Source organism: Pelodiscus sinensis, chromosome 31, assembly GCF_049634645.1.
Source record: "Pelodiscus sinensis isolate JC-2024 chromosome 31, ASM4963464v1, whole genome shotgun sequence".
Taxonomy (NCBI): Eukaryota; Metazoa; Chordata; order Testudines; family Trionychidae; genus Pelodiscus; species Pelodiscus sinensis.
In genome coordinates, this window is record NC_134741.1 from 1,572,214 (window position 1) to 1,588,343 (window position 16,130).

Below are 16,130 nucleotides of genomic sequence, written 5' to 3' on the forward strand. Positions count from 1 at the left end.
GTAAATCTACATGTGAATAGATCCATCTAGCAGCCACAAGGGCAGGGGTCTTTAGTCAAGGCAGCAGTGACTCTGAGGAAGGGTTGGGGGCTAATCAGATGAACATGAGTTTCCAAGGCCAGGCAGAAATGGATGAGGGGATGTCACAGGCTCTAGCACATCAAGAGGTAAAGAGAGGCTCCTGCTGCACTTCCAGACATGCCAAAGCTTGGACAGAACCAGGGATTTTCAGCTGTTTAATCTAAGGTACTTGCCACTGAGCTACTGCCAACAGGTCAGGGGAGAAAGGCCAGAACAAGACCTGTTTAGCCACTGGATCTGTGCAGGCTGGAGCTTCCTCCTACCAGATCTCTGGCTTGGCTTCCTGCAAAGCCTCCAACAGATGCCTGACCTGACTTCCCCAGGCTGGCATCCAGAGGCATTCTCAGCTGATGTCACCCCCTCTCTCATGTGGGAGTTGGGCTCATCCCAGGCACAGGTCCAGGAGCTGTGCTTACCTGGGCACCAAGGGGAGCTGCAATAAGTGAAGAGACTGTGTTTCTGCCTGGCTTTGAACCAGGGACCTTTTGTGTATTAGACAAACATGATAACCACTACACCACAGAAGTGCTCCTAGACTTAAACTTGGACAAATATTCTGTTACTAACTCTTGGCCAATACTTAGGGGGAAACGGCCAAGCAAGAGCAGGGAACAAGACACCTGCCTTCCCCCGCTACTTCTGTAGACCTTTGCTCCTAACACTGGGAAGGTGGCAGAGGCTTTGTGACACAGGAGGGGTGACCCACGTCACATCCCCAGCATTTCCCCCCTGCATAGATGGACCTTTGGGGACAGATCCAGACTCCCCGACCTCTCACCCAGCTCCTGTCGCACTCTAGAGCAGAGCAGCCCCCAGGGGCAGGGCTGGGCAAGGGGCAGGAGCAGAGTTTACCTGAGACCTCAGGAACCCAGCATGAGGTACCATCCCAGTCATCTCTCTGACAGGAGCAGAAGGGGAGTATGTCTCAGGGGTTGTGTAGCTTGTTGCCCTCATTAGGGGTGTGGCCAAAACACAGTGCTTTGCTGTGAGCAGGATTTGAACCTGCACAGGGAAACCCTAGTGGATTTCTAATCCAACACCTTAACCACTTGGCCATCACAGCTCTAAGAAACTAAACTTCTGTACATAAATGTGGAGAAAAATTCTGTTACTAATTCCTTGGCCAACTCAGATTGCTGTGGGGTTAAGAAATTCTCTCTCATTAATTCTGTGCCCTCAGGAAGGGACCAAATCGCAGGAGGCCAGGTCCCCACCTGGAGACTCCAACCCAAACCCTGAGACCAAGGGGGTTGGCAATCCAGATGATCAATGTTTGCTGCACTTATCCCTCCCCTCAACCCTGCCCAACCTCAAGGCCAACTCTACAGTCCCAGCAGCTGGGGGAGATGTGCATGTTAGAGCCTCTGCCCACTGCATTGTAGCCTTCTGTGCCCAGGGAGACAGACACCGCCAGGATGGGAAAGCTAGAAGGAAATAGGGAATGGCTGCACTTTAGGAGTCAAAGGTGTTGTCTGGGACCATAGAGTAGAACAGTTTTACAATCCTACCTGAGGAGGGCACCATAGCTTTGTTGGGTAAAGCACCTACCTAATAATGGGGATATCCAGGGTTCAGTTCCCAGTGACTCCTTGCTGTGGCCTTCACTCACATTTTCCTAGGTCCTTCTGGGACACAGAAGAGGCCTAACCTGACCAACCATGGAACTGCTTGCTCCTGAAAAGGCTGATTGGAGAGGAAAGTTGGAAAGAAGGAAACCACAAGCCCCTAAAGGCTTCTCTCCAACAGGTGAGAAGCACCTGATGTCCACATACCCTAACTCTCCATGGCTGCAGGAGCTGTAGAGATTGCACCCTCAGGATCTCTGAGCACTGACACCCTCAGGGAATCACAAGGGCATGTGGTGCTGGCTTCCTGTCCTAGCAATTGCAGTCAGAGCCCTGCCTTGCCTGTGCTAGTCACAGCAGCCTCTGCACCCGCTCCAGGCTTGTGGTTCCCTTCTTTCCAACACTCCTCCTCAGTCAGCCTTTTCCTGAACCAGCAGTTCCATGGTTGGCCAGGGGAGGCCCCTTCTGTGTCCCAGAAGGACATAGGAAAATGTGAGCAGAGTCTATAAGGCAGTACTGGGACTTGAACCAAGGATTTCCTGTTTATGAGACAGGTGCGTTAGCCAGCTAAACCATGGCACCCACCCACAAAGCAAACTTAAAACTGTTCTACTTTATGGTCTCAGACAACACCTTTGATTCCCAAAGTGCAGCCATTCCCCATTTTCCTCCAGCCTTCCAGCCCTGGCAGTGTCTGTCTCCCTGGGCACAGAAAGCTACAGCTCCGTGGGCAGGGGGCTTTGGCTTCCTTGACCATGGGATGCTTTTGCAGGAAGGGCTGCTCAGCAGGGATGGGGTTCACCTGTCGAGGAAGGGAAGAGTATTTGGATTCAGACTGGCTAACCTAGTGAGGAGGCTTTAAACTAGGTTTGATGGGGGCAGGTGACCAAAGCTCACAGGTAAGTGAACAACATGGAAACCTGGGAGATGGGTCAGAAATGGGAGAGAGTGTGGGCTGTAACAGCAGAAATAAAGGAGGGATGCGGACCACTGGGAAGCAAACTCTAATCTGTGTCTTAGGGTACGTCTAGACTACTGGGTTTTGTCGACAGAAGTTCTGTCGACAGATACTGTCGACAAAACTTCTGTCGACATAGAGCGTCTAGGCACATTCAGTTCTGTCGACAAAGCAAGCTGCTTTGTCGACAGAACCCTGTAGTCTAGACGCAACCCTACAGGCAATAACACCTTCTGTCGACAGAACTCTGTCGACAGAAGGTGTTATGCCTCGTAAAATGAGGCATACCAGCGTCGACAAAACTGCTGAGTTCTGTCGACATTATGTCGACAGAACTCAGCGGTAGTGTAGACGCTGGTATAGTTTTGTCGACAAAAGTCCACTTTTGTCGTCAAAACTCAGTAGTCTAGACACACCCTTAGACACTGATATAGAAACACACAGGAATGATGGGTAATAAGTAGGAAGAAGTTGGTATCACAGGTACTTGGTGGGATAATACATGACTGGAATTTTGGCAGAGAAGGGTACAGCTTGCTCAGGAAAGGTAGGCAGGGAAAAAGGGAGGAGGAGTTTCCTTAGATATGAAACATGCAAACACTTGGCCTGAGGTGGAGAGGGACACAGGAGACAGACTTGTCGGGAGTCTCTCGGTGAGGTTAAAGGGGTAAAACCCAAGGGTGATGTCACTCTAGGAATCTATTACAGACACCTCCCAGGCAGAAGAGGTACATGAGGCTTTTAAAACAATTAACAAAATCATCCAAAGCACAGCTGGTTTCACACACACACAGCCTCACCTACAGCTGGGGACAGTTTGTAGTGAGCTGGAAAGAAACAGAAAAGGGGAAACTGGAGCCTGGCACAACCAAGTCTTAGGATTCTTCTGTGTCCAGATGTGCTAAGCAGCTGGCAGCTAAGCTCCCAAGTGCTGGTCTGTTCCTGCCCTCCCCAGGCAGGCAAATCCCCTCCTCTGGGTGTTACAGGCTGGACTTTACTTTTGGAGCTGTTGCATGTGAGGCAAACGTGACACCCGCTGCACTGCAGAAACCAGCCTCCTGCCTTTTGGGAAGAGGCCCCTGAAAACACTTAGCCCTCTGGCTGGCTCTGCCTGTAAAACAACAAAACAAACAACTCCTTTCCACTGGAGGATGTGGGTATTGATCCCACTGCTTCCAGCAGGTAAAGCAAGTATTCTACTAGTTGAGCTAATTCCCCTGCCTGTGATTTGCTCTCTTGCCCCACCCACCTTGTTCCAGAGCCAACAACGTCCCTTCTGATAAACCCTCATATAAAAGTCAGCAAATATCCAGAGAAGTTGCGGTTCCGTTTACAAGACTCTGCACAGCTCAGTTCCAATCAGCCGGTCTTCCCTAGAGCCTGGAACATCGACCGCGGCAGCGTCGCTCTTACGCCTAGTGTAGACACGGCCTTAGAGTGTCACAAACCAGCCCCAGACACATTCCTGGCTAGGACCAGTCACAGTCTGGGCTCAGTGAGGGTCCATCCTACCTGAGATGTGTGTGACACAAAAGCCTCCTGTTCCCTGCCCAGTACCCAACACTGGCTGCAGACACAGTGATATTTGGTGCATTAGCTGCTGTCCCTGCTGGCAGGGAGCTGTCCTGCACCTGCAGTTCATCCACCTCCCGGAAAGGCAGCAGCTCTGTGAGGGGGAGAAAAGCGGTGGTGGGGGCAGAGTTCAAGCTGGGGCATGTCCCTGCTTGTATAAATCGATCACTGCTGGGCCAGTGCGCTGGCATCCCTCATGTCTGGAGCATCCCACCAGGGAAAAACAAAAACTGTATCAAGAGATAAGGAGTCAGTGTCCCTCCTAGCAGGAGCTATAGGGCTTGGGGTCCCTCCTCACCAGGAACTATGGGGCCAGGGGAACCTTCACCCCCCAGCAGGAGTTGGCAGGTGCCATGGCGGCTCACACAAAAACAGGTGCATATGCCCTCAATATTGGTGCCCAGGACAAAACTTGCTCTGCTCCTGGAACAGGAACAGTGACTAGCAGTGAGACCCTTCCCTGGAAGCACCGTGTCAGATGGTTTCTTCTCAGCCTGCTACCTCCTGGATGCTGGGAGCAGCTGCCTGGTCTGAGGGCCTGAAGTTCCCTGGAGAGAGGGGCTGGGGCTGGTGACTGCAGGAAAACCCTTCTGCTGTGTCTGCGGCTGAGCTGCACAAAGGAAGATACAAGATCCCTGGTGGAGTCTTTGCCGGATGAACGTGCCTGAGGAAAGAAGCTGGAAGCACAACAGACACACAAAAGGGGCACGAGGGACAGTTTGAGTCACACACACGGCAGGGGGCACAGCACATCCAGGGACCTTATCCACTCACAGAGCCTCACAGCTTCTCCACGCTCCCAAACCCCACCATTAAATTGTCCCATGGGCCTCGCCCGCACCATGTTCAGGGCCTGGGGATTTTCCATCAGTTTGCCAGACCAAATAACTAGCCCCCCACTCATCTGGAGTCTCTGCCTCTCATGGGCCTTCTCACCCTCAGGCTCCGCTTGGTCTCCAGACAGACGCTGCTTTGTACAGCCACCTCCCTCTGTCTGTCACTCCTGGGCCTTCTAGAGCAAAATATACCCCTTCTTTCTGACACCTGGGCTTTTAGATCTGCATCTTACAGCAGCATTTGCTAGTGAGAAGTCTGAACAGCTTCCTTAGTGAGGGAGACAGCCACTGCAGAGCAGCCTTGCCAACTGTCTCAGAGAGCAAAGGAAGGTAAGTTCTTTGTCAGTGAAGGGACACTGACAGCCCAGGTGGGATCTGAACCCAAAATCCCTGGTTTAGGAGGCTAGTGCCTTGTCCATTAGGCCACTGGATCACACAGAAAACCCTCCCAGGTACAGAAATTCACCCTTCTAAATGTCCCTTCTTCAACTTTTAACTCCTGATTAAGCCCCTTTGAAGAAGCCAGATGCACAGGATGGGCTGATCACACCCCTCTGAAAATCAGCTTTCGATAGGTATTTGTAGCTGGCTCCAGGTCATGGGCCTTGAAATCTCGTCTCCCTCCCAAAACCAGGGAAGTGTCTCCCACCGCTGCAGCCTCCTGAGGCTCTATGGCCGTGTCTGTACAGCAGGGACACCAACACTCACAGGTGCCACAGGAGGGCCCATGGCCTAGCAATGTGGCAGCCTGAGCAGCCTCTGATGTTCCCTGCTTGAGCCCCAGAACCAGCCCTGAGTGAGTGGGGGCAGAGGGAGCAGCTCACACGTGCCAAGGGGCTGGCCAGGGGCAGATGAGCCTGCAAGGCAGCAAGGCAGCAGTGACATCACAAGGAAGTTTTGCAGGACCTCAGCTTATTGGTTGGGAGGCAGTAACCTCGCAGAAGGATCATGGTAACCTCCAAGTGTGATAGGCTGCAGGGCTGGGGCAATCTCAGAGACCTCCATGGCCTGGCTATCTGGACTCTCCTTTGTGAGGTTTCCCCTTGAGGGCAGACAGGTTTAAGGGTCACATCTGGGAGTGTCTCTGTCTCTGTGAAGATTTCCCCTTTCCTCAGGCTGCAGTGGGAGGGGTCTGGGGTAGGTAGGTTTACAGGAGGGGCTGGCACTGAACTTCTGGGAGAAGCAAGAGAGAGGGTTGCAAACACCCAATGAGAATGGGATTTGAACCCATGCCTGCAGAGCATAATAGACTAACAGTCCATCACCTTAACCACTCAGCTACTTCATCTGTGCTGTAGAGAGTTGTTTCAAACCACCTGAAGTCAGCACTTCAGGGAACCTTTGTGCCACTCACTGGCAGGCCACGGACAACAGGGTGGGAAGGTTTTGGCTTTTCACAATTGTAACCCTTCTGCTGGGTAGGCCTGGCAGTAACCAGGGCTGGGTTCAATATCTTGGGGTCCATCTCACATAGAACCGGCTCGAGCCCCCACCCAGTAATCTGGGAAATTTATGCACCCCATGGCGCCTCTGAGAGGCAATGCTTCCCCACTCGCAAGCACTGAATCTGAGTGTAGGAAAGAAACATTTAATGAAACAGAGAGAGAAGTCATACGGCATTAACTTGGGGAAAACACCACAAACAGAGTTCATAACCCAAACATGAGCCAAGCCCCCCACCCCAGCCAAGAATCGCCAGAAGTCCAAAAAGTCCGACACCCCAAAAGTCTCTGTTCCTGGTCCGTGCCACCCAGAGTCCCAAGGTTCACCCACAGGGTTTCACCTCCCAGCCTGGGTAGAAATGGCGGTGGGGGGGGGCTAGATAGGGGGCACCGTAGGATGCTAGGAATTATTAGGAAAGGGATAGAAAATAAGACCCAGAACATCTTACTGCCCCTGTATAAAACTATGGTACGCCCACATCTTGAATACTGTGTACAGATGTGGTCTCCTCACCTCAAAAAAGATATTTTGGCCTTGGAAAGGGTTCAGAAAAGGGCAACTAAAATGATTAGGGGTTTGGAACGGGTCCCATATGAGGAGAGGCTAAAGAGACTGGGACTTTTCAGTTTAGAAAAGAGGAGACTGAGGGGGGATATGATAGAGGTCTATAAAATCATGAGTGGTGTGGAGAGGGCTGATAAAGAAAAGTTATTTATTAGTTCCCATAATAGAAGAACTAGAGGACACCAAATGAAATTAATGGGTAGCAGGTTTAAAACTAATAAAAGGAAGTTCTTCTTCACACAGCGTGTTGTCAACCTGTGGAACTCCTTGCCAGAGGAGGCTGTGAAGGCTAGGACTATAATAGAGTTTAAAGAGAAGCTGGATAAATTCATGGAGGTTAGGTCCATAAAAGACTATTAGCCAGGGGATAAAATGGTGTCCTTGGCCTCTGTTTGTCAGAGGCTGGAGAGGGATGGCAGGAGACAAATCGCTTGATCATTGTGTTTGGTCAACCCTCTCTGGGGTACCTGGTGCTGGCCACTGTCGGTAGACAGGATACTGGGCTAGATGGACCTTTGGTCTGACCCAGTATGGCCGTTCTTATGCTCTTATGTTCTTACCTTATACGAAACTCCACCACGCTCCACCAGCTGTCTCCTTCCACGCCTCTGGACGCTCCGCTGGGCACCTGCTGCTGCTCCTCACCTGCCACCGTGCCATGCCACACTGCTGGTTGTCACTCCTCACCTGCCGCCGCTCCACACCATGCCGCTGATGGCCGCTCCTCGCCTGCTGCCACGCCATGGATGACTGCATCTCACCTGTCACCACTTCACTGGCTGCAATAGGTCTGGCACTCAGCCCAACCAGTGGCTTCAGCTCTTTAGCCACCAGCTGGACTGGCAAATGAATCCAGCTTTCACGGAGCTAGCAAAAGAAAAGACTCCTCAGGGAGTCTGCTTTAGATCGGTCCTTAAAACAAAGAGGGAAAGGTACAGGCCCAGTCTTATAGCTCACACCTGCCAGGTGTGAAGCAGGCTGACTCACACCCTTTAATCCTTTCCCCCAGCTCTGTTCACTCAACTCTGGAAGGGGGGAGGCTTGTTCTTCCGAGACCTCTTGCCATGATGGTGGTGTCTCTCCTGCAAGCATTGGTGGCATGTTTTACAGTTCCCACATTTAGGGGTAGCTTGATTAGTTACCCCCACAACAGTCCCAAATTATATACAATACTCCACATTCTATTCAAACACTGACCCTCCATCAGCACTGGCTGAATGGGATTTACATAGCCACACCTCGGATTCCCTCCTGAGCAGTATTTACATGTCAACAGTTAAAAGTTAATTATCTTGCAGAGCTAAACAACTGGGCTGTGTCTACACTGGGCCACTTATTCCGGAAAATCAGCCGCTTTTCCGGAATAAGCTGCAAGCTGTCTACACTGGCCCTTGAATTTCCGGAAAAGCAATGGTGCTCTACTGTACAAAATCAGCCGCTATTCCGGAAAAACTATTCTGCTCCGCTCGGGCATAAGTCCTTATTCCGGAACACTGTTCCGGAAAAGGGCCAGTGTAGACAGCCCAGTAGTCTTTTCCGGAAAAAAGCCCCGATCGCGAAAATGACGCTCGGGGCTCTTTTCCGGAAAAGCGCGTCTACATTGGCCACGGACGCTTTTCTGGAAAAAGGGCTTTTCCGGAAAAGCAGCCTGCCAATGTAGACGCTCCTTTTTCGGAAAAACTGAAAACGGAATAGTATTCCGTTTTAAGCATTTCCGGAAATTCATGCCAGTGTAGACACAGCCCTGTAGTGGGCACACCCACCCCTCCTTTTAGCTGGCTGACAGCAAGCAGCAGTTCAGCCCCTGCTTACACAATGTTCCCTGGGCTATTGTACAAAGCTCAGTGCTAGTAAAAAAACCCAGACACCCCCTGGCTACATCTACCCTGCAGACTTCTTGCTCAAGAATGGTTTTGTGCAAGAGTTCTTGTGCAAAAGGTCTTTCACAACAGTATGTCCACACTTCCATGTACTTTTCCACAAAAGGGATGAGAAATGCAGGTCCCACGTTCAGGGAGCTGGGTCATGTTCTCCTGCCTGACAGTCTCAGTCCTGGCTGAAGCCTGGCTACAGAGAGAAGAGGCCAATGCAAACAGCCCCATGGCTGCTAGGGAGTCAGTACATGGGTGAGTGGAGCAGGGAGCTGGGGGCAAAGTTGGGCTCTAACTCACTAGGGGTCGTCCCATAGCTCAAAGTAAGCAATGCAATTGTGTAGCTCAGTGGTCCCCAACCTTTTGAGGTTGTCGGGTGCCAGGGGGCGTGGCCGTTCGCCTGCCGGGTGCCAGGGGGCGGGGACACTTGCGCGCCCGGGGGTGGCCCCCCCCATAGCCACATGCCCGGAGGCGGCCCCCCCATAGCCACTTGCCCGGGGCCAGGGCCCCCCCATAGCCACGCGCCTGGAGGGCCGGGGCCCTCCCATAGCCATGCGCCCGGGGCCGGTGCCCCCCCCCCCGCAAGCACCCCGCAAGCGCTGCGCGCCCGGGGCCGAGGCCGGCGCTTCCCCCTCCCCCCCGCAAGCGCCGCGCCATGTGCCCGGGGCCAGGCCAGCCTCGAGCACCTGGCGGGCGCATGCAAGTGCCCCCGCAGGCGCCATGGCGCCCGCAGGCACCGTGTTGGGGACCACGGGTGTAGCTTATTCCGTGTCTATGTTGAAATAGCTTATTTTGTAATTTGGTGCTGGCTACACAGCACTTATTTCAAAATAAATTGCAATTCTGAAACATCCCTCAGTCCTTGTACCATGAGGTTTACAGGGATGTCGGAATAGTGAGCCCGTTATGGTTTGAAATAAGGGGCTAGCTCTTAAAATGCGTCTGTGTGATATGAGCACCACGTTCTAAACCTCCAAGCTAGCCGGCCCACGGGTGTCAGTCTCACAAGTGGCCCTTTCAGAAAGGAGCCTTGGGCAGCCTCAGGGATGTTGTGGGCTCTGGAACAAGGTGGGTTCAAACAAACTGCAGCTCAGTTCTCAGCCCTTATTTTCACTGGTGGGGGCTCAGTGGCCCCCTCCCTCTTCCTACCAGCTCTCCCAAAAGAGACAGACCTGGCTCCCCTTCCTTTTCCCCCAGCAATTGTCATGCTGAAAAGCAGAGAGTGGAGGTATCAAGAGCAGTGCTCTATCAGGCTCTGTGGTGCACTGGAAAGCATGTTGGACTTCTAAACTGCAGTGGCTAATGTGAGCTCAGCCGAATGTTCAAAGACTGAGGGTTCAAGTCACTTGAGCTGCTTTCTCATTTCCAGGGCACAGCTTTTACAGAACAGGCAATCCTTAGTCTGATACTGGGGTGGGCTTGAGTCCAGACAGTTCCCAGCAGACCCCAGTGAGGGTGGAGGGAAGGGCTGGGGGTTGTTCTGAAAGGCTGCAGGTGCTGTTAGATGGTTTTGTCCCTCCCTGTCTTCTACTAGTGCTGAGCAACACTCAGGCTATGTCTATACTACACTGTTCTTCTGGAAAAAGTTATGCAATTTTTGAAACCCAATTTGTGTAGCTTTCTCTTCTGCTTTTTTTGGAAGAGGCTTTTCTGGTCTTTGTACACTGGGCCAAATGTCGGGCACAACCCCTTTTTAAGAACAGCCCTTCTTCCTCATAAAATGTGGTTCACAGGGATGCCGAAAAAGCACATCTGCTCTTCCAAAAAAAGCTTTCGGCAGAGCAGATGTGTTCTCTGGACTAAAGTGTCACTCTAGTGCAGACAGAGCCCAGATGTAGCATCTTATTTCAAGTTTAGGGTGCAGCGTAGACAGAGAGGTGACATATGATATGCAATTTGAGCTACGGAAGTTGTCATTTTGAGCTTATTTCAAAAACACTTTGGTATCTTTGCAGCACCAAATATTAAAATAACCTGCTATTCCGAAATGTCCCTTCCTCCTCATGGAATGAGGTTTTCAGGGACGTTGGACTACTTAGTCCATTGTATTTCAAAATAAGGGGGCACTGTTAACATACAGGATGGCTAGTACAGGTGTCTCCGTACCCCGAAATAGCACTGCAGCGTCAAAGTCGCCTTACAGGCCCACAGCAGGGAGCATGTTTGATGCTAAATTTTCATCCTTTTGCTCTTGGGATGCTCTGTTGCTGTCTGCAGCCACGCATAGGCCTGACTCTGCATTGCCAAGGCCCGGCTGCCAGACAAGAGAGAGGGCTGCAGAAGGCACAAATTCCTCTCTGGGGAGCCTGCAGGAAAGGAAGATGGAGTGTGAGGGGTTTGTGCAGCACCCAGCTCAGCCACCCCACTGAGATCTGAACTCAAATTGCACTAGTCAGAGTCCCGAGTGCTGCCCCTTACACCATGGGACCTATGCCAGTCACTGTTGCCTTAGCTGGGTGAAGCTGGAGTCCTGGCCCAGGCCCACTGGGACCAGCTTTGCTTGTTTTCCTTCCACCTAGAGCCCACTTCTTCTCCTGGGCTGCAAGGAGCATTCCTGGGAAGCCCTGAGACAGACACAGGACTCTGCTTCCCCACAGCCAGCCCCACCCCACAGCTTTTGGCAGAACAAGGTGGGGCTCTGTTCACCCTGCTGAGGTGCTGAGGTTCTGTCCTGCCCCTTCAGTTTCGCTTCCCTGCTCTGCCCCATTCCTGCCTCGCGACCTCCTTGGGCAAGTCACACAAGGGAGGCAGCAGGCAGAGGTGGCCCAATACACCAGCTTCCCAGGGCAGGGGAGGCCAAGCCACAAGCCTCCAGCAACTGCCTGGCCTCATTCATCTCGCTTCCCCAGGCTGGCACCAAGGGGCATTATCAGCTGATGTCACCCCCCTCTGTCACATGGGAGTTGGGCTCATCCCAGGCACAGGCTGGTCAGCAGCAGCTGCACTTACCTGGGCACCCAGGGGAGCAGCAATAAGAGAAGACCCCATGTTTTTGCCTGGCTTTGAACCAGGGATCTGCTGTATGTTAAGCAAATGCGATAACCACTACATCACAGAAACACATATGGGCAGTGAAACTTGGCTGACTATTCTGTTACTTGCTCTTTCTAACACCCTGCTCTGCAGGGGAGGGGAATGCACTTTGTGAACACTGCACCTCTTGTTCTCATGGAAGTGATTAACCCGAGCTACCAGCTCCTCATTTCCTCACCAGCCCCTTGATATTTGTAGCTCTAAGCTAGAGCTGCTGTGGCAGGAGGTGAAGCTACAGAAGCTGACAGGGGACAATCAGCAGGTGGAGGGTTATTTTTTCTCTTCCCTGGGCTGATGTGGCTAGAACTGAGAAGAAAATCCTCTTCCCTTCTCCTCAGAAGATGGAAATTGCAGTTTGTTCTCTCTTTGGCTCTACTAAAGCTGGACCCCAGGCCTAGACTTTTTCTTTCTAAAACCCTGGTGAAAAGTGCGATCTAGTAGACTGAGAATGCGAGTTAAAGAAGGATATCAGCCAGCATAGTGCTTGAACCCCTGACCCTGACATTAAGAGGCTCATCTTTTACCAACTGAGCTAGCCAGGTTGTACACAATAGGCTTCCTAATATCCCATCACAGGGTATCAGGAGCCAAGTGTTCTCAACTGCCTGATTCAAGGATCTTTCTTGCTCCCAGTGGGGTGTTCTGGTCTTTGTGGGGAGGTTTGAGCTCAAATCCCACTTGCAACACACCCACTTCTTTCCCTACAAGGAACGGCCCCATTTCCATCTCTCCAGTGACAGGAGAAGGGGCAGGGTTCAGGATTTCATTTAGCACAGCAGCAAAGGGAGGTGGAGGAAATTCTTTGCAAATTCTCCTTTGCAAGCTTTGTTCTCATGACACCGAGTGTGACAGGAGGGGTGTGAGCTGGGGAGCCTGCCCGCCCCCACGGACGGGGCATTTGGGTGCACCCTGGGGCAGCAAGAATTCAGGCCTTCAGGCCAGTGCTTTGGGGACAATGTGTGAGCCCTTCCATAAGTATTTTCTGCTCCCACTGGGGAAGGTAGCTGGGCAGGACTGGTCTGTAGCCCACATCCCTTTCAGCCCCAGGTGCAGGAGGTAACAGAGAAGGGAGGAAAGTCCATGGCCAAAGCCTCCTCCCAGCAGTATGGCCCTGTGCAGAATCTGTGCATGATGAAGCCTCCTCCCAGCAGGGCTCTGGCCTGTTCTCTGCAAAGTGCTGAACACTTATTTTTTTGCAGGAAAGAGTGGGATCCATGCCCCCTGCTCCTCACTGACAGGAGTGTCATCTTTCCTCCTTTTCACAGAGGGTGGCTGTGTCTACACTGGGCCACTTATTCTGGAAAATCAGCCGCTTTTCCGGAATAAGCTGCGAGCTGTCTACACTGGCCCTTGAATTTCCGGAAAAGCAACGATACTCTACTGTACAAAATCAGCCACTATTCTGGAAAAACTATTCTGCTCCCGCTCGGGCATAAGTCTTTATTCCGGAACACTGTTCCGGAAAAGGGCCAGTGTAGACAGCCCAGTAGTCTTTTCTGGAAAAAAGCCCTGATCGCGAAAATGGCGATCGGGGCTCTTTTCCGGAAAAGCGCGTCTACATTGGCCACAGACGCTTTTCCGGAAAAAGGGCTTTTCCGGAAAAGCAGCCTGCCAATGTAGACGCTCCTTTTCCGGAAAAACTGAAAACGGAATAGTATTCCGTTTTAAGCATTTCCAGAAATTCATGCCAGTGTAGACACAGCTGGTATGTCTACACTGCACTCCTCTTTCGAGGGAGGAATGACTAAGACTCACTAAATCAAACCCAGAGGACACCCCCACCGGTTTCCAGCACTTCTTTTCTTTGCTCCCTTTGGCTTCTCACTGTGGGGACATGGCCAAGCTCGACTGAAGGAACCGACTCCAGCTACGTACTGAGGGATGGTGAGAAGAGCAGACACATTGGCCAGGCACCACTGGGGGCTGCATCCCTCACCTCCCCCAACCTGGCAGGTGTCTGGGACAGCTTAGTCATGGGGCCACTCTCTGGGACTTTTCTCCCAGCTGCTTCACGTGTTGCCATTGCCCATCCAGAGGGAGGGAGGAGGAGAGTCACTCTCCATGGCTGCAGGAGCTGCAGAGGTTGCAGCCTCAGGATCTCTGGACACTGACACCACCAGGGAATCACAAGGGTGTGTGGTGCTGGCTCTCCTGTCCCAGCAATTGCAGTCAGAGCCCTGCCTTGCCTGTGCCAGTCACAGCAGCCTCTGCACTGACTCCAGGCTTGTGGTTCCCTTCTTTCCAACACTCCTCCTCAGTCAGCCTTTTCCAGCACCAGCAGTTCCAAGGGTGGCCAGGGGAGGCCTCTAAGAGCTTTTAAATTGTTTCTTATGGTCCCCCTCAAGGCATTTTTCTCCTCAGCACAGAAGAGAGAAGCTGTTGCCAGTGGCCCTGCAAGGCAAGATGAGCTTTGCCTGCCCCCCTCAGCCTGACTCACATCTTGGCTCCATTCCCACCTCCCTTCCTGGGCTGATCCTGAATGTGCCACGGGAGGGGGGTTTGGCCGCCTTCCTTCTGGGGGAGGGGGGAGAATCGTGGGAGGGCGCAGGCACAGGGGACTCTCTGCGCCCACTCCCCTCCTGTTCCCTCTCCCCACTCCCCTCTTGTTCCCTCTCCCCAGTCGCAGAAACCTTTTCCCACTGGCCCCCTGTTCCCTCTCCCCAGTTCTCTCACGCCTCTCCCCTGTTCCTTCTCCCCAGCCACAGAAACCTGTCCCTACTGGCCCTCTGTTCCTTCTCCCCTCCCGGCAAGGAAGATAAAGTTTTAAAAACATATAGGTGAGGTGTACAATAAAGTCCCTCTTAACCAGCTTGATATGTATAATATATGACACAATGTACTGAAACTTTTGTGTGTGGTGTGTTTTTTTTTTTCCTCAACAAAAAATCCTGGGCACCGGGGCCCCATGAAAACTATTCGAATTGGGCCCCGCACTTCCTAAAGCCAGCCCTGAGCAGGTGGCTGGGCTGGGATGGGCACTGGAACTTAAAACCTGGCTGGAGCTTGCTGCTTTCCCTGATGCCCCCATGTGTGCCAGGCTTTGACTCCTGCCCCCTTGGTGCTAATAGGTGCCCCCCTTTAAGCACTCTTTTAAATTGTTCTTGTCCCTTTCAGGGTGTTTTTCTCCTCAGCAGCGCACAAGAGAGAAGCTGTTGCCAGTGGCCCTGCAAGGCAAAATGAGCTTTGCCTGCCCCCCTCAGCCTAACTTGCTACTTGGCCCCATTCCTGCCTCTCTTCCTGGGCTGATCCAGTGGCCGAAAGGGGCTGTGAGTGCTGCTGACAGAGAAGAAGCTGGGAGGCAAGGTGCTGGCAGCAAGAGATTCCAGCTGCCTCTTTGCCTGGGTCTCCGTGCGCCATGCCGGCCGCCACCCACCTTGACCAAACCTCAAACTAGCTGGACTAGCCAGCCCATGTCACAGTGAGTCACTAGTGGCCCTGTCAGAGATGAGCCATTGGCAGCTGCAGAGACATCCCTCCAGATGCCTGAGGTGTCTTTCTGAATGCTAAGCTACTGTAGGATGGCTAGCTCAGTGGGTTAGCACGTGGTGCTAATAACACCAGGGCATAGGTTCAAGCCCTATGTTGGTCACTGTAGCCAGCTAAAAATCCTCTTGCTTTCCTCTGAAATCCTTGGGAGGGAGAATCTGTGGGAACAGAACTCTGTCTTCAGGGCCTCCAGAGGTGCTGGAATAACTATGGCCCTGGATGGTAACCAGATAACAGTGGCAGTTGGGCCAGCAGATGATGGGGGGGGGGCTTGGGCTGCCCTTGGTTGATACCAGTAATTGATATGCCTACATGCTGTCCCAGAAGAGGCATCTGCTGCCCCATCAGAAAAGAATGTCTGGTTCTAATGATTTAGTTACCTCCACTTCACAGGTGCAAATTAAGCTTGGGCAACTCCCTGTGGGAAAGGGTGTCACAAAGATGTTCCAACTTAATTGGCATTTTATGACAAGAGAAGCATCTATGTGACCAACAGGGGTATAAAGTGGGGTCCTATGCCCCACTCTAATTGGAGATCCAACCACATGCCTGCTGGCCAGGCAGTCCTGGACCCCTGAGACTTTTGGGACACCTTCATCTCGTACGGACTGCTTCCCATTGGGATTAAGAGAAACACTGGCTTTGCCAGAGTAAGGATCACAGAGGTGAGAATATACCTGCTAAGTGTCTGTTTTACGGGTATTCAGTAAGAGCTCAGAGA

At 52.3% G+C, this 16,130-nt stretch overlaps 1 non-coding gene across 1 annotated transcript; it reads right to left on the reverse strand.

Annotated features, from left to right (window-relative positions):
* Nucleotides 1-1,062: 1,062 nt before the first annotated feature.
* TRNAS-AGA (transfer RNA serine (anticodon AGA)) lies at nt 1,063-1,144 on the reverse strand. Its single transcript has one exon. It is a non-coding gene; the product is annotated as a tRNA-Ser (tRNA).
* Nucleotides 1,145-16,130: the final 14,986 nt, after the last annotated feature.